Here is a 22,940-nt window from a genome sequence, read left to right as displayed (position 1 = left end):
GTTGGTAACAGTTTCTTTCGGCTGTTTATAACTGTCGGGCGTATAATGGTTCTGGTCGCTCCGGTATCCACCAACAACGTATGCTTTTTACCATTTATGTCTCCATCTACATATACACTATCTTCACGACATTTCAAAGAAGCTATTAGTATGAGAGGGTCTGTGGAAGAGTTCCGGGTCGGAGCTGCCCCCCTAAGCCTGCCTCGTTCTGGTTTTCCTGATGGTGAGTTTCTTGATTTTATGGTCTTCTTTTTCTTGCATGTCATGCTTTTCATCATATTAACGAGCTGGTCAAGTTTATCTTCATCTCCTTCCTCTTTTACAGTCCTAGCTTTACTGTACCCTCCAGAGGCCTGCGTAGCTGACTCGTATTCGAGGGCGGCGGATAAGACATCAACCAGCGTTTTGTGACGAGCTAATCGCAGTGTTCTCTGCATTTCATGATCACGAAGACCATCAATAAACGTTTGAACGGCCAATTTTTCCATCATGTCTTCGGGAGCTGTTGGATAAGCATATCGTACTAATCTGGCAATATCTACCTCATATTCTTGAAGAGCCTCATCTTTCTTCTGTCTACGATTTTTAAGCTGCGACTGATATACATGCTCCAAATGTTCGTGGCCATATCGCATATTTAACCTCTTCTTAAGTTGTTCGAAATCATCTGTCTCTTCTACGGCTATGGTCTGAAGCACATCTAAGGCATCTCCTCGAAGAGCGATAGTCAGGTTTACAGCCTTTTCTTTTTCAGACCATCCATTCGCTCTTGCGGCTGATTCGAACTGTTTCATGTAGTTGTTCCATGATGATTTTCCGTCGAAAGTTGGGACTTTAACATGAATAGAACCTCCACTTCCTTCAAATTTCGGCCTTGTCTCCAACTTACATTTCGTCTCGTCTTCTTTTATCTCCACTGTAATCGGATTGTTTCCTCTCTCTGCTGTCCCTGTTTCCTCCAGCTTCTTTTCCATCTCTTTCCATATCTTTTCTTCGAAAGCCAACATATCGGCAGCAACTTGGTTTTTTAACGACGACATTCTATCGTCGAGGGCAGACATCTCAGAAGTGACTTTAGAGATTTCCAAAGAGATGTTAGCAGAAACTTTGCTTTCCAAAGAAGAAATCTCGTTAGAAACTTTGTTCTCCAATGATGCGATGTCACCAGAAACTTTGTTCTCTAATGATGCGATGTCACCAGAAACTGTGGCTACATCATGAGAAACTTTGGCTACATCACCAGAAACTTTGGCTACATCACCAGAAACTTTCGAAATCGACGAGAGGACAGCATCTTCAAATATATAAGTCTCAGGATCTAGTCCTTCTTCTAGCAAAGCGTTCTTTAGTCGTTGGACTAACTCAGCCTTTTTTCCGGTAGAAGCTAATTCTCTGTCTTCAAGATGTCTTCTTAAATTAGTCACTGTCAGCTCATAAATCGTAGCCATTTTCACAATTTATTTTATATTCACTTCGGAACAATACTTGTTATGATTACTATAAGTATGATTACTATAAGTCTAATTTACTTTTATTTCACTTCCGACACCATTGAAATGATATTTATTTAACTGTTGGCTTTATTCAATTTATAAAGTCTTTATTAAAAGGTTCTTATTTTAATTTATTAAAAAGCACGATAACTTATATTAATTTATTTAACTACTCAATAATACATAATTTATTTTATACGAACGCTACAATTAAAATCGCGGGCGCGAGTCTTCAGATTTAACTAACTGTTCCCTTCCATGAAAGCTCCTGTTTTATATGCCAGTACCGTTAAGCTAGAATCATCGACAGCCCTCTCGACTAGCGGTAAACTGGTATCGGCTCGTCCAGAAGGTAAATCCGGGTCATCGTCTCGACCGGTTCAGGTAGATAGAAGCCTCTCGTAAAATCTAAAACATAAACATGTGAATAAAAACATGTTTACAGGTTTTTTAAATATGACTCATATTTTTACGTAACAATAATCCATGGCTACCAGGACATATTTATTTCCATCATTCGTTTCTGGAAATGGACCTGCGATGTCGATTGCTACTCTTTTTATAGAACTACCAACATTGTACTATTTCATAAGTGCCCTCTTTTTACAAACTGGACGATTACTGGTTGCACACAGTTCACATTTCCGGCACCATCTTCTTACAACATGTGGCCAAAGTGTCCGCCTGATGTACCGTCATGGAACTGACGCAATACTTCTTACACTTTACTTCAATCAACTGAAGCTTAGATTCTGTACCATCATCGTTCTCAAAGGTTCTATACAGAAGATCATCTTTTAGTACTAGGCAATTCCATCGGTTCCAGTAAGATTTGAGTTCTGGACTACATGCACTAATATCTTGCCAAGTAGGTCCCTCACTTCGATGCATCCAATCCAATACTCTTTTTATATATGGATCATCTGCTTGGGGGCGTCTTGTAGCTGTTAAAGCTGCCATTGATCATTAATGATGGTGGTTCGTCTCACGGGGCAAAGTCGTTCCTCCAATTTAAAACAGTTATTACAATTTGCACTGCACGGCCGTCTCGAAAGAGCATCAGCATTTAAGTGAACTCTTCTAGCCCGGTGTTCGATCTCGTAATCATATTCTTGTAATCGTTCTAATCATTTTGCCATTTGGCCCCAAAGGGCCTTCTGTATGACGGAATTGAAGGAGCCATTTTAAAGCGGCGTGATCCGTGCGAAGAAGGAACTTTCTGCCATACAAGTATTTATGGATATGCTCGCCCGTCGAGAACCAACGAGAACCGGAGAGAGTATACCAATGTATCAACTATTCTGTGCAAAGGATAACTATCTTTCTTAGTTACTATTTCACTTCACTTTTTTCGTTCGTTCATCATCCAGATTTTGACATGTTTTAATCACCATCTAAACAAGCTCCTTTGAATACCTAGATTTCCATAATTTCTCATTAGTATTCATAGAACAAATCGAAGCCACGGGAACACACTATCCGATCAAAGTTCTTCTACCTAACTTAATAGCAGTTCCCTTTAAATTCATAACTCTTACAGGAAGGACATCTCCAACTCTCACCAAAGCTTTTGCCGTTAGGAACTGCGCATTATCCACATCTTCGACCATCCTTAAACTTCCCTCTCGGCAGTGACCATCAAGTCTGGTCATCAGAATTTTCTCACTATTACCGGGCATTGTTACGTCATAAGTAGTTAGTGAGCTGATAACATCTTTGTCTTCATGAAACGGCAACTTTTCACAATTGATCTCGAGAACTCCATCTTTGACATTCAATACAGCCCTAACTTTTCTTAGTAAATCCATCCCCAATATGAACTCGTCGGAGATCTCTGCAATTAATACTCTGTGTTTAACTGTGGTCTGGTCAATGGTTAATGATATATTAACCTCGCCATATGTATTAATTAGCTCACCAGCTGCTCTTCTAAGCCTTACAATGTGGGCTTTGTTTCTCGAGGTCGGCAGTTGTCCCTTGGTGTCAACCAAGTTCTAGTTTTCCGACTGTTGTATCATTTTCTAGCAATAATGTCATCTACATGGCTACATGGCCTACGTCATCATATTTCCAACATCTGGGCTCATGTCTCTTCGGCATCGTGTTACTAACTACTTTTCGTACCATTTCCTCCAGACGTTCATCGTTTAGTTCGTCGCCTTCTTCAGTAGTTCTTACTCGATGGCTCCGTGAAGTTTGACTAGCTGTTTTATGTTCCAAGACAATAGCGAGTGCTTGATCTAAAACTTTCGGTCCACTGACGAAGGTATCTACAGCAATTTCTTCCAAAATATTGTCTGGTACCTCCAAATGCGCCAACTGCACTATACGAGCAACATCTGCTTCAAACTCTTGCAAATTTTCACTTGCTCGTTGAATTTTACTTCTTAGATGTGCTTTGTAGACTTGTTGTAGATAGGAATCTCCGTAACGTTTGTCTAGTCGAGTGAACAAGGTCTGGCAACATTTTTCTTGATACTTAGTAATCGATCTTAGGATATCCGCAGCATCACTTAGTAAACCAGCAGTCAAGTAAACAGCCTTTTTTTGTTCTGTCTAATGATTGGCTGTCCCAATAGCTTCAAATTGTCTAAGGTATATGGACCAAAAAGACTTCCCATCAAATGGTGGCAATTTGAATCTCATATGATGTGTCCTTTCGTGTTTAGGTGATTTTTCTTTTATTACAGGATCTAAAACTACTGCGTTAACTGGTGGTACCACTTTCGAATTGGTTATCATGCTCTCTAACTATTTGATCTTCTCTTCTACCTCATCGAATGTTCTAGAAACTTCTTCGAATTCCTCATTGTTCTTTCTAGAAGTGTTTTTCATCGTTTGAGAAACATTTTCAATTTCTCGTCGAATCTTCTAGAAACATTTTCAAATTTATCATTATTCTTGCTAGAAATTCTTCGATCATTTGAGAAACATTTTTTATTTTCGTTAAACCTGCTTCTTCTGCTGAATGAAACTGGAATGTCTGGGTCATCTCCATTCTTGTTGAGAACATCCTTCAATCGTTGTTGAAGGATCTTCTTGGATCCGCTGCAGTCTTCATCGCGTTCTTCTAGTTGCTCACGCAACTGTTTTACTGAAAGTTCTACTAGCAACATCTTTGGCCAGGCACACACGTACTTTACCAATGTTCTTTCTTACGAACATCACTAACGAACTACGAGGATTTTCCCGACGAACAATACTTTTTAAAAGTCCAAAAGTCTTTTTCAAAAGTCGCTGTTGAATTTATTTTTAAATAAATAAATTACTTCACACCGTAACATCACTGTAGCATTTTACCAATAGAACGAGCGGTTCTAATTTATGTAAATATATTTATTTATAAGTTTCCAGTACGATAATATCTTATCAACTAACTAAACTAATATCAGCGCAGCTTATATATACAAGTTATTATATACTAGAATATTCTGGATTAATCCACCTCTATTCTCAGTTGTATTGAACTCCTCGATCGGGTCAGCCGGTCGATACATCAGGAACATTCTCGAACACACATCATCGTCTAGAGATCCAACCGGTATATGGGGATATATACGTCGAAATAAGCTTGTTCGTTACAATATGTTAGGACTGGACGTATTATTGTTTTGTAGAGTTCTACTTTTGTATTTCTCGATATAGGAGGCAATACATGGAAGATTTATTCAAGGAATAACAAGAGACATAAGTTAGTGTTTCTGGATGTTCAGGACCAGAAATAACGCTCAGTAAAGTAACATATGCAGTATAAAGACTAAAAACCAACAAAGCACCTGGACCTGATAACGTACAAGCTGAAATATTGAAACTATTTGAAAACAACCAACTCAAACTCCTAACGAGTCTACTGAACAAAATCTATGAAACTGCAGAATTTCCTACAGATTGGCTAGTTTCCACCTCCATCCCTCTCCCCAAAAAGGCAAATGAAACCAGATGCTCTGATTACAGAATAATAAGCTTAATGAGCCATGCACTCAAAATCCTTCTTTCTGTTATTAAATCTCGCATATATAAAATATTTGAAGAAAACATTAGCAGTGTTCAGTTTGGGTTTAGAAGCGGACTGGGAACGCGAGAGGCCATATTTTCCATACAAGTATTGATACAAAGAGCTCGAGACGTAAATTGCGAAGTCTACGCATGCTTTATAGACTTTGAAAAAGCATTTGGCAAGGTGCAACATCAAAAATTATTTCAGATACTGAAAGAATCTAGTATTGATGACAAAGATTTACGCCTAATTAAAAATTTATACTTACAGCAAAGGGCAACTGTACGAGTAGACAACGAAATCTCACGTAAATTCACGATAAAACGGGGAGTACGTCAGTTCCGCATTTTATCACCGACGTTGTTCAATACTTACTCGGAAATACTGTTCAGGGAAGCTGTAGTAAGTAAAAAAATTATTTCAGATACTGAAAGAATCTAGTATTGATGACAAAGATTTACGCCTAATTAAAAATTTATACTTACAGCAAAGGGCAACTGTACGAGTAGACAACGAAATCTCACGTAAATTCACGATAAAACGGGGAGTACGTCAGTTCCGCATTTTATCACCGACGTTGTTCAATACTTACTCGGAAATACTGTTCAGGGAAGCTGTAGTAAGTAAAAACGACGTAATACAGCACCAATTCACAGCTAATAATGAACCCTTGAAAATAATCGACAAAATTACATACCTTGGATGCAGCCTAAATAAGGAATGGGACCACTCACAGGAAATAAGATGTCGTATAGAAAAGGCAAGAGTTGTATTCAATCGCCTCAGGAAGATTTTATGTAATATGCACCTGAACATTGATATAAGAACACGAGTCTTGAGATGCTATGTATTTTCTACCCTTTTATATGGAGTCGAAGCCTGGACCTTGACGGAGGCAACATCCAAACGATTAGAAGCCTTCGAAATGTGGTGCTACCGCCGCATGCTCAGAATTTCCTATATCCACCATGTTACAAACAACACCGTGATCCAACGTATGAATAAAGATCTGGAAATTATGCGTATCGTGAAAATCAGAAAGATGATATACTTAGGGCATGTAATGCGCAATGAGAAGCATCAACTAATTCAACTAATTTTACAAGGCAAGATAGAAGGCAAAAGATCTCTAGGGCGCAGAAGGACATCGTGGTTGAAGAACATCAGACAGAGGGCAGTAATGACTACCATACGTCTATTTAGAGCAGCTGTCACCAAAGTTGTATGGACGTACGTGATTGCCAACATCCACAGAGGATAGGCACCAAAAGAAGAAAATAGTATATGGACGTTCCAGGTGTACTTAACTATATTTTCAAATCATTTCATAATTTTCCTAATCGTTCTTATTTTTCGTCCAGATTTTTCGACTTTGGATTTCGTAAAAATTAGTTTTCACAAGGTACGGGAGCAAGCACTACGACAGTAGTGCTTGCGGAACAGGGACTCTTCTGTTTACCGTACCTTAGCTATGAGCATCCAGATTTAAGGAGTTATGGAAACTCGTCTTAGCTCACCCCGTAATAATCATGGTTAGGATTTGTTAGTGTAAGAACTATCTGCTGACGGCATAGTTTAATATTATAACAGTTATATAAATTTCCTACTTGTTAATATTAATACACATTTTACGTAAATACTTTTAATATCATTACGAATTCTCATTGTCTCATTTTTATGTTATTACTAAGATTTTTCTCCAAAACTTCCAATTTCATTCGCTACTTGAATGAATAGGTATAGTTTTTATTAGTTCAGTTACTGAAGTTTATTTACAGCAAATATGAACCAAAATACAATAATTTAAAATTCTGATTTTTTATTTTGAAAATAAACAAGAATGTTATTAAACTTTGCTGATATCTGTTAGACTCATGATATCTAAAAATGACAAGATGCCAAATAAAAAAATCAGAATTCAATCCAGCCACTGTATGAATAACATAATATCAAAATGCATGAAGGAACTCTTCACAAGTTCAATTTAGTTTATATTTACACTGTCAGCAATTAGCGAAAGAGCAAAAGAGATAGCATTACAGCCGTCAGGCAACGTATCCCCTCCCCTATAGTATTCATTCATTCATCGTTAGACTTTCGAGACGTGAGTTTCTCGAGTCGTTATTTTAAAACTTTTTCTTGTGTATTTTTGTGTATTTTCAGTGACTTATCTGTGAACATTGTGATAAAAAGTGTGATACCTTTTGTTTACAAGAAAACGTGGACTTAGGTCGATGCAATGTAAGTTTCTTACATATTTTTCAAAAAAAGTTTTGAGAGGTTAGTTCAGCTGTGTTTGTTTTCTAACCAAACAAAATTGTGGGAGGCTGGCACAAGTGAACTATGATTTTTAGAATATTTTTATTTTAAATCTGAGTGGTTCAATTTTAATACATTTTATAAAACAAATTTTCTAAAATTTTTGTAATATTGTTTGTTTAAGTGAGTACCTGGAAATTTTTATTGCACAGATGCCAATTTGCGCTGATTTATAATATTGATGCTACTGGATATGCTTAAAATTGTTTCTGAAATCATTGTGTTTAATGTATTTGGCGTCTTTCCAACATTTCGTGTTCTTATTGAAGTTTTTGTCATCACTGAAATTAAGATCCCTATACCTGTATTCAATAAATATTTTAATACCTATAATTTATGTTAATCTCAGACTTATCAGTTTCTAAAATAACTGATAACAGTAATTTCTCCATAACACCATAAAATTGTTATTGATAAACTTAAGTAAGGTCACTAGAGAATTTCATTTAAAAGATAGGTATGTTTTGTATAAACTTAAACTGAAAATGCATTTTGTTAATTTGTAATAATTCTATGATTAGGGAAATAAAACATTATTCATATTATTTAAAGTAAGAAAATTTATTAAAAAAAATATAACACGATCAAAGTTTAACTTATTCAAATCACTTACATGTTTTCTGTATTTTGTAAATATTACTACAATAATTATTGACAGCTTCTGAGCTTCTTTATGTAAGAATGAGTTCATTTCTCCATTACAACTTTCTTGGTCAGATTGTCAGATTTTGATTGTTATTGAATGCAATAATTGAATCCTCCTCATTTATCCACAATGTTAATAACCCAGTATTATTTGAAGATTCATCATCTGAAGATATAAAAAGCTGGTGCTCTAGCTCTGTTGCTTATAGACAATTCCTTCACTGTTGAAACTACTTATTTTTGTTATTATCAGGATAGGTAGTACTGAAAATTCCATGTGTCTTTTCTTTTTCTTAAAGACCAATGCTGGAAATACATAAAAAATTGGTAAAAGATTAAGTACATTCTAAGGTTTGTTTTGAAAACTTCCACAAAATGTATTAGGTATAATATCTTATTACTACAGATGTTTCCACAGAGTGCCTTTCACTTGAGAGAGGCACTCTACTGAAGCAGCTGCATTGATAAGTTATTATAATACATTTTATGGAAGTTTTGAAAACAATGTTTTCAGTCTTTTATTGTTATATAAAATGAATTTCCATCAAGTAACTCTTGAATCCATCACACATTCTAAGGTCCTACTTCACTTATGTTTTCAACCATTGTTAAATGGGGCGTGGGGGGGGGGGGGTTGAATTGAAATTAAATTGAAATATTTATCAGTTTCCAAAAAATATGATAACAGTAATTTCTCACTAATCCTGCAAAAATTTCCCCTGATAAACTGATAAAAACAAACATTGTAAGAGATACTCTCATTTTTAAACATGTATTTTAAATATTACATGTATAAAGTATGGCAAATTCTAGGAGATGGGAAAACCCAACATTTTATGCAGTCTATCATCATTAGAAAGGAAGATAAACAAAATAAGAACATGGAATTATTATGAGCTCTAACATGACAATACTTTTCATAGCTATAATATCTTAGTAAAACTTCTTGCTGGCAGTAGTATTGTATTTTGTTACCCATTTTTTAACAGGATTGGAGTGAGAGATATTGTAACAATTATTTTCAAGGTGTAAATTGCACCAGTTGCACCATTGCCAAGACATATACAGTAGTTTATTTGAAACATGGTTCAAGACATCAATTATTGCCCAAATGACAACCCAATATTCACCTTATATTAATAATTCACCTTACCATTATAGGTTACTGTGTAACATTGCAAATAAATACACCAATAAAGTAGACATGTAAGAATTTTTAATTGAGAAAAATTTTTACTTTGAGGAAAATTATACTAAAGGAACAACTACTTACTGCTTGATAAGTTGAAAGTGGATATTTTGTCTGGAATGGACTATGCAGTTGATAATTTAGTTAAGAACATAGGACATGGAATTTTAAGGTTATCTCTTTACTACTTGTTTTAAATCCTGTGAATTGAATAACTGTGGTCCTAGTTGAAAAATGTTGTGCATGAACAAGTAAACTTTAAAGTCAGATTCCAAAAAATAATTAGTCATCATCATCATTTTGGTTTTACTGGGTTCCTGGCCTCAACAATTTTACTCTAGTCTTACCTATCCATCAAAAATACTTAGTACATAGCGAAAAAATGCCAGTATACATGCAAAGAATACTGAATATAATCCATGCCATCCAATAAGTTGATCATACATGTGATACTGGTAGTGACAGTGACTTCATTGAACTGCATAATATATTACCATATTGGTAATTTAATTTTGAGTACACTTGGTTGCCAGATATATATCAGACAGTAGACTAAAATACTTATTTACTATTTCTTGTTTTAAACTTGTTTAAAGTCTTAGAGTTTTGAAACTTATACTTAGTTGGTAACATCTTAGTATTATATTCAAACATTCTGGCATGCCATTTAATACTTTGTTGTTTATTTACCTTGATTCATCATCATCATCATTGGCTCTACAACTCATAGTGGGTCTTGACCTCTTCTAGGATCAGCTTCCATTCTTTCCTATTGTTCGCCTTTGTTTTCCAATTCCGTACACTTAACACTCATAAGTTATCTTCCATGTGGTCCTTAAATCGTGCTCTGGGTCTGCCTCTTCTCCTCACTTCATCCGGTCTTTGGTTATAAATATGTTTCGATGACTATATCTCATTCATTCTCTCTAAATGACCTAGCCACTGCAGCTTGTTTATTTTGATGGACCTACCATTATTAGGTTCACTATAAAAGCAATAAAGCTCAAAATTATAGCGCCTACGCCATAATCCGTTTTCCTGTACGCCTTTATAAATATGTCTGAGGATTTTATGTCCAAAACAGCCTAAATGTTCTTCATCACTTTTTGTCATCGTCCATGTTTCTGACGTGTAAGTGAGGACAGGCTTGATACGAGTTCTGTATATCAATATTTTTGTTTTTGTGACTATGTTTGATATTAAAAGTTTTTTTAATCCATAGTATGCTCTTTTTGCTAGATATATATGTCTGCTAATTTCTGCAGCTACTGTACTACTTACTTTGGTTGATTTGTGAGCCTAGATATAAATATGAACTCTCTTACTCATTCAAAAGTATATGTTCCAACCTTTAGATCTTCAGGTTTTTCTACTTGCTTATTATTTGTCATCTTCATATACTTAGTTTGACTAGTACTAACGTGTAGCCCCATTCTTTTGCTGCTGCTTCCAATGTTGTGAACGATTGGACCAGGTTCACCCCTTTCTTCTTGTCATTCACATAGGCTAGTATTTGTACACTCCTAATAATAATGGCTCCTCTTGTTGTTATTCCAGATTCTCTAATAGCTTTCTCTAGGACAATGTTGAATAGAAGGCACAATAGGCTAATTTCCCTGTCGAAGTCCTATTTGTGTCTGGAAAATTCTTGATACTCAACTGTTGAGTAGTTTGTTTCACCAATTTCAGTATGTTGTGATATTGAATTCTACCATGGCTGTGTATAGTGCGTTTCTATCTAGACTATCATAGGCACATCTAAAATCCACAAACAAATGGTATCAACTCCATCCTCATATGTTTTTTCCAAAGCTTGTCTTAAAAGGAATATTTGATGGATAGTTGATTTTTCTTCCTGAAACCCACACTGGTATTTGCCTATTATGTTTTCACAATATCTGGATAATCGATATTAAAGAATGTAGGCCAATATTTTGTAGGTCATGATAAGGAGGGTAATTCCTCTCTTCTTCTTCTTCTTCTTAAAGTGCCTATCAGTTCCGGATGTTGGCGATCATCACGGCTATCTTTACTTTATTTATTGCAGCGCGGAATAGTTCAGTGGTAGTCGTGTTATACCACTTTCGCAAATTTTGAAGCCAGGAAATGCGTCTTCTTCCCGGTCCTCTCTTACCATTCACTTTCCCTTGGAGAATCAGCTGGAGAAAGCCGTAACGTTCTGGATTTCTCATTACATGTCCTAGATATTCCAACTTTTTAGTTTTGACGGTCATGAGAATTTCACATTCTTTCCCCATTCTACGCAGGAGCCTATAACACCACATCTCGAAAGCTTCGAGCCGATTCATAGATGCAACAGTCAGTGTCAATGCTTCCATTCCGTAGAGCAGAACTGTGAATATGTAGCAGTTCAATAGACGAATTCCTCTCTAGTTATGGCAAATTGTTTGGTCTCCTTTCTTGTGAATAGATGCAATAATACCTATGTTCCTGTCTTCTGGTAGTTTTATCTGCTTCCAAATCAGTTCTATTAGCCTACTTATACAACAAGTCAGTTTTTTTGCGTCATGTTTTAACAGCTCGGAAGAAATAACATCTGCTCCAGGAGCTTTGTTTTTTTTTTTCAATTTTTATATTGCTTTGATGACTTCTTCCTCTGTTGGGATGTTCTATTTCTCTCTTTCATGCCTTCAAGCTGGATTTCTGCCTCTTGCGACTTCATCTCAGTCTTTCCTCAAAATTGTCTGCCAATCTTTCTAGTATCTGCTCCTGATCACCAATGATTCCTTTCTGTGCTAGTTAACCTTGTAGAATTTTCGCGTTTCCATTTGTGTGTTATACTTCTCTAGTTCTTTCAGTAGGTTTTCTATATGTTCCTTCTTCTTTCTTTTTAGTATTCGTTTTCCGCCTCGACTTAGCTGCCTATACTCTTCCTCTACGTTCCTCGTCCTTGGAGCCTTGTATGTGCTTGGTTTTTTCTTTGCTTTCCTTGTGCACATTCAGTTGCTACCTATTTCAATATGGTTCTACACTGCCTCCAATAGTTGTTAACATCTTCAACTATATCACGTGTACGATCCTCTAGCTTACCTTCCAGACTTTCCTTAAGCAGAGTTTTTTAACGCTTCTACGTTAAACGTTTATCTTCTTTAACTTCTCTTACTTTCTTTGCATTGGGGATTCTAGCTCTTATTTCTGTTTGGACTACGTAGTGGTAGGAGTCTATGTTTGCCCCTCGTCTTGCACATACTTCATATCCTGCATGTTCCCTTATATATATCTTTGCGCATAAAACATGTGCTGGCAACTACCATGTTTATTGAGCCGGCTAAGTGTATCAGGCAAGTTCCGTTGTTGTTCGATTTTTTATATAACTTGTGGTTTCCAATGGTTGGCGCGTATTCCCTTTCCTTGCCTATCTTTGCATTTAAATCTCCTTTTAGTATATTTACGTCATTTGTAGGACAGTCTTGTTTAATGCTTTCCAGTGGTTCGTAGAATTCTTCTTTTTCTTTATCCGACTTCTCATCAGTTGGTGCATGAGCATTTATTATTGAATATTTAAAGAATTTAGGTTGATAGGTTAGTAGTCTATTATAAGGTGTTTCACTCTTTTATTGGCTATGAAGCTCACTTCATAGCCAATCATATTAGCTTCACTAATTTATGTTCTGTTGGGTGGCAGCCAAATATATTGTAAAATTCCTTTTTTCCAAAAATTTTCTTTCCCCAGCCATGTCATTTCCTGAAGTGAAATAATTGCATCGCTACGATATATTTCTAAATTGTCCTGGCCTGTATAGCGATGTTACATTCCACGTGAATAAACCTAAATCTTTGTCCTCTTTCGCGACAAATCGTCGTCTAGATTTCAGTCCGGAAACTTCTTTTTGAATTTTCGTAACAAGATTTTTTTATGGTGTTGGGGTGTTAATCCTTCGCCCAACCCTCAACTAGAGGGCCAGAATTTTCTGTCAGAATTTGTTCCCTTAGTCAGTTTTTGGCCCGTGGGGAGTATTTTATTTCCTCCCTACCCGCCGGCTATCCCTATCCGACACTCATTTACATACCTTAACAAAATTTAATACAGTCATGTATATGCATTATCAAGATAACCTGTATCCAACCTTTGAGTACTTATATATTTAGATAATCTCATCTTTTTAATTTGCAATGTGATATAGCAAATAGTCTGTAGTAGTAAGAAAGCTTAGGATACTACCTTTTTTGTTGGAACTAAAATTATAAGTAGGAGTAATGTCCTCCAGAGATTTCCACAGTTTTTACTGTATTCCTACCAACTGTTTCCTTCAACTTCATATCCTGTCAATCCTTACGTTGCAGGTTTCTTTCAATTTCCTTGTCTAATTTATCTCCAATTGATTTTGGGGGTCTTACTCTTTTTCCTCGTACAATTGGACCCAATTGTGTAATTTTGGTCTTTTGAGTATCTTGAGTAAGATCTTCTAACATTCCTTCCTAAGCTAGTCTTTTTTCTCTACATGATCGATTATATCAGAGTTCATATCCATATGTTTAATCTCTTCATTATTTAATCTGTCCTGTCTTTCGGCTCTACAACTTCTTAGAAATTCGATTTCTGTTGCCATATTTTGTCAGTTTTGTCTTATTTATTATCCATTTTTTGTCAATTGTCAATTTCGTATGTATTTAACATATGTTTAACCTTAAATTGGGAGGTCCAAAACTGTCAGATGAAGGCGGTAGGTGTCGCGTCAGTCACGCACGGAGCGAATAGAGGGATCAATTTTCATAAAAAAATTACGAAGCTCATTTGCCATTCTTAAAGTAAATGTCACTAAGATTTTTTAAAGTAAATGTCAAGTTTCCAGTGCTTGTTAAAGCATTTCTTTAATGGGTTGTGTATTTCTGAGCATTTTCTTCAAGTCGGTTTCAGTCAAATCTTCATCTTGCGATTGATTATATCTGTTCGAACCCATTTCGTTCTATTCCACTCACAATTTCGGCAATATTTGCAGTTAAAGTTTGAACTTGCACAGATTCTTCCTCATGTCCCGCAGTCAGAACAGGCCACAGTTTTTTCCATCATGACTTTAATGTGTATAACTTCAGTTCTTGCAATTATTCTTTTATGTTTATGTTGCATTTTGCTATGTCAAATTTCCTCCAGCATTCCATAACATTCATATCAGGATCACATTCCATATTATTCAGTATTATTTTGAAGGTTCGTCTAATATAATGGAGCTTAAAGGCCTGAATTATTCCTTTTTCCATAGGTTTAAGCAGAGCCGTCGCATTGGAAGGTAAAATGTTACTTTTATATTTGGATGCATAGTTTCAAGATTGCTAGAACGACCTGGTGCATTGCAAAAAACTAGAACTGTTTTAAAGTCTAAATTCTTTGATTTCGAATAAGTTTCAACTTCAGAAAGCAATTCCGTAACTACTCACAAAAAATAGCTCTTGTAACCCACGCTTTCTTATTAGCACGCCAAAACACTGGCAGGTCGTCTTTTTAAATTTTTGAACGAACGAGGCTTTAAAGATTTATAAAGCATCAATGCTTAAATAACACAATATCCAGATGCATTAGAACAAAGCAGCAGTTTAACTATATCCTTTGCTGCCTTAAGTCTAGGAACAGGCTGTTCGCTTTTAGAGATTTGGCGTTCTCTTCCAAACAGCGCAGTTTCGTCTGCATTAAATACTTGTTCAGGTGTTTGTCCTCCACCAGCTACCAGGTAATGATGATTGACCAAAAGTTGTCACAGATAACTTTATCTCTAACCATTTTAAAACTAACAAACGGCATAGGCTTTATAATACCACAAAATATATATGACATTAATTGACATTACAAAGCACAAATACACATCCATTAACGTCTCTACACCGCTATATAAGCACCCTGAGAGCGAACACTGCTTCTCTAGTTCCAAATGCTGTCCAAAAGCCAAACTGCGATCTATCAATATTTGACTCACATTTATTATACAGGTATTCTTTTATGAATGATCTTGCTGAACGGTTTAATGATGTGATTGATCAAGCTATAAGTCGATATTTATTATAGAGCTGGGCATTTAGTTGTTTCGGGATTGTAATAAATGTCGACTGCAGCTAGCCCTCCCGAATTTTTCCGCTATTAATATGTATGCTGTTAAAAATTAATTAATTTAGTAATTAATTAATTAGTTAACATTAATTTTATGTCTGATTTACATACGATCTTTAGAATTTCGCAGTGTACATTGTCCCGACCTGCTGCCCTGTTTTTAAGTGCTGCATTGACATCTTCTATCTCTGATTTAAAGACAGAAGGCCTTCTCCTTCTCCATATAGCTAATCATCAGTTTTGTTTAATGCAAAATATTTTTCTATGTAGGATTTCCATGTTTCTAAGATCCTTGATGGCTCTGAGATAAGATTTCCATTGCTATCTTTTATGCTGTTGTGTGACTTATTGAATTTGTTCTTGTTTGTCATTGATTTAATTTTTTTGTGCATATTGTTGTTATCGTAATTACTTTCGTATTGTAGTATTTCCCTGCATTCGTCGGAAAAACATTTTTCTTTGGCTTCTCGAATTTTTGTTCTCATGATTAAAGAGCTTTTCATTTTAGTGTTTTCAAAAGATGTAAAAATACCTTGACCGTTTTAAATTTTAATATAATTTTGATAAATAAACGTATTGTCAAAACATATTTGTTTTATTTGATTTATCAAAGATCTTCTATCGAAGATAGACGCGGAGCCGGTCGCAGACATCGATTATAGCTTAAAAACATACGAGATTGGATAGTTTCCGCTTTTCGATAGAAGGCACTCGAAGAAGATTGATTCATTATTAGGTTCGTGTTCTTTGTATAATACTTTTAAACTGCTCTAATCCGTATGTTTGGATAGCGTTTTTGCACAATAAACATAATATGTTTCATGAAATCATATTATATTGTAATATACTATTCTTATATAATATTATAACTGTTCTACAACCCCTTGTATGTGTGCTATCGCTGTCGAAAAGTGTAACGACCTTATTATTCGTTTTTTTCAAAAGTAATTATTGCTCAGCTGCGTGTGGTATCCGATATTTATTGCAATCTGATGCACTATCATCGAAACATTGATTCGGTCGTTACAGTGTAGTGCAATTATTATCGCATTATTTATTTTATGTTGCATAAATTGAACTAAAACACCAATTTTAAAACGTGACAGCACACGTTTGCTAAAAAGAAAATAACACTGAGTGATGGTTATACAATTTGAAAAATAAATATGATAATTTCGATTTTTTTATAATTATAAAACAGCATATACAATTTATCACGATTATCAAATAGAAAAATTACTATAAACAAATGTTTACTGAATATCGAGAGATGTGCAGATGTAACGGGTGTTTTTTAAGAGGTAGGTATAGAAATATATGTTGGCAACACTTTTTTAACTAACCGCCATTTTGACAGCTATCAAGTGATTTATGTTTAGTTTCATGCTGACGCATGACATTAGAGTACCGCTTCCAAATTGTGCAAATTTATTTTGAAAATCATGGCTCTGTTCGAAATACGTATCGTGCAGTACTTACGTCCATTTTATGGGTCAACATAATCTTCCATCGGAGCAATTATTTTGATTAACCATATAATGTTTTCGCACCACGTTTACTCTAAATGATAATACGCATCCACCGAGACGTCGCTCAGTGCGTACAAAAAAAGTTGCTGTAGCTGTATCTCATCAAATCCAAGTCATGCAAGAATTGAAGCTACACGAGGGTGTACACCAGAGCAAGGTGTAGATTCGGTAAATGGGTCCAAAACGAGATTGCCCTTGATCCTGATTTTCATAACCGAATTTTGTATCGCAAAAAATTGACTTTTTGGTGTGCTTATGGGCTGGTGGAATCATTTGTCCATACTTCTTTAAAAACATGCTGGCGAGAACGTTACAGTAAATGGTGACCGATATAGAGCCATGATTACTAATTTTTTCATTCCTCAATTGAACAACCATGATGTACAGGAGTTGTGGTTTCAAAAAGACGGCGTAACATGTAACACAGCTCGTGCGACAATTGATTTATTGAAGGAAACGTTTATTCATGTTTCGAACTCGAGAGTTGGCCTCCAAGATCGTGCAATTTAACACCGCTATACTATTTTCTGTGGGGGATATGTGAAGTCGCTGGTCAACGCCGAGAATCCTAAAACGATTGACCACTTAAACGACAACATTCGCGGCGTTATTGCCGATATACGGCCACAAATATTGGAAAAGTCATCGAAAATTGGACCTACAGAATCATATTTAAATTATAATGCCAAAAGTAACATATTGCATACAGCAACAGCTGTCAAAATTCAAAAAAAGAAACAATTAAAATTGTTTTTGAAAACAATGAACAAGTTTTTTTTCCTTTTCTGTTTCTCGTAAAACACTTTATTGTAATTTCTGTAACCACTATTACGACTATTACAAAATGCTCTACTTTAATAATATAATATGTAAAATTCCTTTTTAAATCAAAATTTATTATCTTATCCTCAACCTAGTTTCTTAATCGAGCGTATGTGGGGGCAAATACACACCTTACATTATCGATGCAACAAAAAAGACGAAACGTTATCCGTATGTGAACCCGAACCCAAGAGGCCAATGATTTTAAAAAATTGTAACCTAATCTCGTAAAATATGAGTTCTGCTGGTTTTATAAAGACAACAGGTGGTCTGCAGACTGTAACAATCATTTCACTCCGCATCCCTTGTAGTAGGCTGTGGGTGTTCAACCCCTAGCGGGATTGTCAGATTGTTCAATTTTTCATCGTTTATATAGATTTGATACGTTGATTGATTTCTGATTCAGAAAATAATTTAGAATTACGCTTTTTTTTCCTTTTCTCAATCCCAAATTATTTCTTTTTGAAGAGTATGACTATTTTTATATAAATAATATAAATATAAAATATCGAACTTTAACTTTAATATTTAGATAAAATTTTGTAATTAAACTTAATATTAATTTTTGAATAATTTTATACTTATATCGTTTCTTTAATTTTTTCATGAAAATTGCGCAATCATCTTTACAATATTATTTACTTAATTCCATAACTTTACATTAACGTATACACTTACTGAGTGGCTACAATCATTATCGTTATTGTCATATTAATTAGTTAGAGGTTAATTAGAGAATTAATCATGTCCTATGCTCTTTGTCCTGAAAAACTGACCAAAATAGTAACTCTTAACTCCATAGGAGTTAATAATTTATTGCAAATATTTTTTGTCCATAGATACAAAAAACTTATGTTGTCAGTGTCTAGTGTCTATAAAGTGTTCAGTCAGTACACATACACAAAATGAGACACTTGAGCTTTTTAATCAACTACGACGTTTATTATATAAATAAAATGAAAAATATATAAACAGTGACATCTTAATGAATTAGTCGAATTTAGTAGAAAATATGGCTTGAACTTAACGTCAAAAAAATAAAGCCATAATAAGTAACAAAGAAAAAAAATGAAGAGATCAAACTTACAATCAAAAATGCAAATAGTGGGACGACTGTTAACATATGCATATTGTGGCACAATATAAATGAACATTTGAAGGAAACTGCAGGAGTTTATTATAATCTGTTTATACAAAAAACATTCAACATTAAAAAAAAATTGAGACAAATTTCCAAGTTAGTGCAAATATTTGAAATATCCTCCTCATTCCTTGAGCCCTTATCTACTACTACGACACTAAATATTGTTAGCGTGCTGTCTCCATTGGCTGCGGTGCTGTGTCAAATGGACGACTTCATGTAAGGATTTTCACACCAGAGTCTTCTTTTGGTCTGCCCATCTTTTTAGAAATCTTTCTCTTGGTCTTCGGCCTTCTACCTTTCCTTTTACTACCAATAGTTGCATGATCTCCGTTCTTCTATCTATGTGACCGAAGTAATCTAGGTATGCCCGGTTTACTTTTTTTAATAACTTTCTTATATATGAAGCTCCTCCAGAATTGATAGGTTGGTTCTATGTTCTATCCGGGGCAGGCGTAGAATTCTTCTATAGACCCACATTTCGAAGGCTTCGATCTATTTTTTTAGAGTCCACGTTCCAGCTGCGTATTTAGCAATGGGAAAAATAAGGGCATTAACCAACCTGAGCTTAGTATTCCTTGTTCGGTCTTTCCATATTTTAATCAATTTAGCTGTTACGGTTTGAGTCATTGCTAGTTTGAGGAGCATTTGCCATTGGTGGTTATCATTGAGCCCAAGTATACAAATCTGTCTACCACTTCGAAATTCGCCACTTGGTGTATGTGCGGTAGATTATTATTTGCTTTGTCTACGATCATTATTTTTTTTCCGGTGTTGATATGAAGTCCGAATTCTTCGCTTATCCGGCCTAGTCGTTTAGAGATGATAATCATTTCAACTTCATTCGCTGCTAGTATAAGTGTGTCATCTGAGTATCGCAGGTTGCTGATTTTTCTGCCTCCGTCTAGTGATTCCTGGCGTCTAGTACTTGTCTCACTATATATTCAGAATATAGTTGTATAATTATGGTGATAGTATGCAGCCCTGCCTAATTCCTTTCCTTATTTTGAACGGCATTGGCATGTTGTGTTCTCTCGCTTTTTCTGTTATCTGTCTGGTGTTCAGTATCTGCTTTCGCATTTCTTTCCCCGGTCCGTTTCCGCATTGTTCTTCAGCTATCTCTGAAAGTAGAAAGTTCTTAAGCCATTCATTCGTTATATGTAGTAGGATTTTGCTTGCATGAGGAATAATAACAATAGTTCTGTAATTGCTTCATACGGTTAATGATCCTTTTTATGGATAAGGATAAAGGTTGATTCGCACCACTTATCAGGCCATTCATCTGTGATCCATATTATGTTGCACATATCCAGTATTACATCTATGCCAATCTCGATCATTGCTTTTAGAGTCTCCGCAAGTATCCCATCGATCCCTGGGGATTTTCTTTCCTTAGTTGGTTGAGAGTCTTCTCTACTTCTGCTCGTAAGAATATTGGTTCTGCCTCTCTGATTGCATATTTCTTGTGTTCTAAGACTGATGTATCTTTTTGAAGTGTCTTTGTATAATTCTAAGCAATAATTTTTCCATTCTCTGCAATGCTCTCTATGTCGGTTTTTACTTCTCCATGAACTTGAACTTGCGGCTTGAACTCTGGGGCCAAATATTTATCTTTTTTTAAATAGTTCATAACTTTCATGGCGGTTTGCATGTTGCTCCAGTTCTTGACATACGTTATTTATATTGTTGTTTTTATCTCCGATGCACATCTATTTTATTTTCCTGTTCAGTTTTGCTATTTCTTGAGTGTGGCTTCCTGTTTTTGTGGTATGTTGTATCATAACTCTTCTTTTTTTCACTAATTCTAAGGTTTACACTGACATCCAATGTTTGTTCTTTTGGGTTTTACGCGATGTGCATTCTTTTTCCGCTGACTATATCCAGCTTTTTATTCCATTCCAGGTTTTATTGAGGTCTCCTAATATTTTTGGTTTTTCTTTGTTTATCGGTTTTATCTGGAATTGTTCGGTAATATTTACCCTTAGCTGCTTTGTTTGATGTATTTTTCTAGTTCCAGACATAGCTTTTACATTTAATACTGAAGTTTTTTATCTTTCCTCACGAGTATGTAATCGATTTGATTTTTATGTTCTTTATTTGGACTAGTCCACGTTGAGAGCCTTCTTGGATGGTTTTTATAAAATGTATTTGTTATCATTAAATTGTTTTCACTGTCAAACTGTAGGAGATGTTCTGCTTTGTTGTTTCTAATACCCAAGAAAATAGTCCCAACAATATTTCTCAAATGTGGTCCATTTTCAGTTTTTCCCACTCTGACATTAAAGTCTCCGTCTTTTTGTAAGATTTTCTTCAAGATGTTTTCTATGTTGTTATAAAAATGTCCTCACTGTTTTCATATGGGGCATCTGTTGTGGGCATATGTACTTGAATGATATGAAAATTTTCCGAGGTGTGGAGAAATAGATAGTGTGGTTTTTTGTTTTAAAATGACCTTGATCTCTCCAGTGTCTTTATGCTAGACCACATATGTTTATATTTTGCCTTATTAGCTATTTCTCTACTATGTAACGTTTTCCAGTTTGGAGAAGACCTCTGACGTTCCATGTCCCTATATTCATCGATTTTCTACTTAGAAGCTTCTGTGTTTTGCTTTTTCTTCCAGTCTCCCTTTTACCACGAGTGGCCTGGTTGCTCGCGCACTCGTGCCTGGTGACCCATTTCACACTGTCTTACCCGGATCGCATGACATCTCCCCTTTTTATGTTCGCTATTCATTCATTTGGTGTGTACTCTCGGGAAGATAACATTCTCCCCTTAGCTTCTTTTATTCTCTTTTTAATTAATCGATCAGTTTCATTATATTTAATTGGATTTTTTGTTGAATGATTTTCTTTCATTCGTAATAGTAGTATTTCTTCAGTCATCCAGTCTTTACGTTTTCTTTTCTTTGATTTTAAGTTTTCATTTGCTGTTTTAATTACTGCTACTTTAGTTCTTGAGCATTATACATTATTGTCCAGCTTCAAATATTAAGATGCTTACTAGTTCTTTTTCGTCTATTTTTCATCTCTTCATTTCTTTTCAAATGTCAAATTTAAAGGTCTGATACTAAAATAGATACCAAATAGCGTTCACATTATGAAAAGGTGTACGAGGCCAAACAATCCCTCTATCTATATGTGCATAAACAGGTTTTTAATCCTAAATTTTCTTTAGTCTTCTTCATTTTTTTTCTTCAGATCTCTTGAATATAATTTGTTTTTAGGTATTTTATCCTGTTCCATTATTTTAATAATCAGGTACTAATTATGTTATTTTTCTGTTTTTTTGTCATAATTAGTTCTTGTTCTCCTAATCATTTTGTAAGCAATTTCGTATATGGTAGAATTTGTATGGATCTGCGTTTTTCTGAGATGCATTTCTATCGTGTTTCACTTTTGTTACTTCTATGTCCATATAGGTCTTTTTTTTCCACTTTTTCTAGCAGGCAGGCGTGTTAATTGATAATCTCGTTCCATAATTTTAGATCATTTTGCTTCACATGAATATGAATTTTCTTAACTTGCTACATTATATTTTGTGAATGGAAGGAAGATTTGAAACATGGGTTATGCAGAAAAAAGTACATAGGTAAATCACAAATTCAAGAACAGAAAATCGGGCTAATAGATATATTGAATGGGGATGGAAATCAACACCAACTAAACGAAATAAACAGTATCACTATTTTTTGTGACCCTGTGGTCCATGATGTTTAATACTAACATATCAACAGAAGATATA

At 35.1% G+C, this 22,940-nt stretch overlaps 1 protein-coding gene across 1 annotated transcript in view; it reads left to right on the top strand.

The window, feature by feature from the left end:
- The first annotated feature begins 7,567 nt into the window (after window positions 1–7,567).
- Window positions 7,568–22,940, top strand: part of pnt (ETS transcription factor pointed) — a 667,160-nt gene continuing 651,787 nt past the window's right edge. The window contains exon 1 of the mRNA XM_072531991.1: window positions 7,568–7,731. The gene's annotated coding sequence lies outside the window, so the exon portion shown is untranslated. The remainder of the gene's footprint in view (window positions 7,732–22,940) is intronic.

The sequence above is a fragment of the Diabrotica undecimpunctata genome, chromosome 5 (assembly GCF_040954645.1).
Source record: "Diabrotica undecimpunctata isolate CICGRU chromosome 5, icDiaUnde3, whole genome shotgun sequence".
NCBI classification, from domain to species: Eukaryota; Metazoa; Arthropoda; class Insecta; order Coleoptera; family Chrysomelidae; genus Diabrotica; species Diabrotica undecimpunctata.
The sequence above is the reverse complement of the archived record's forward strand: the minus strand, read 5'-3'. Positions and strand labels throughout refer to the sequence as shown.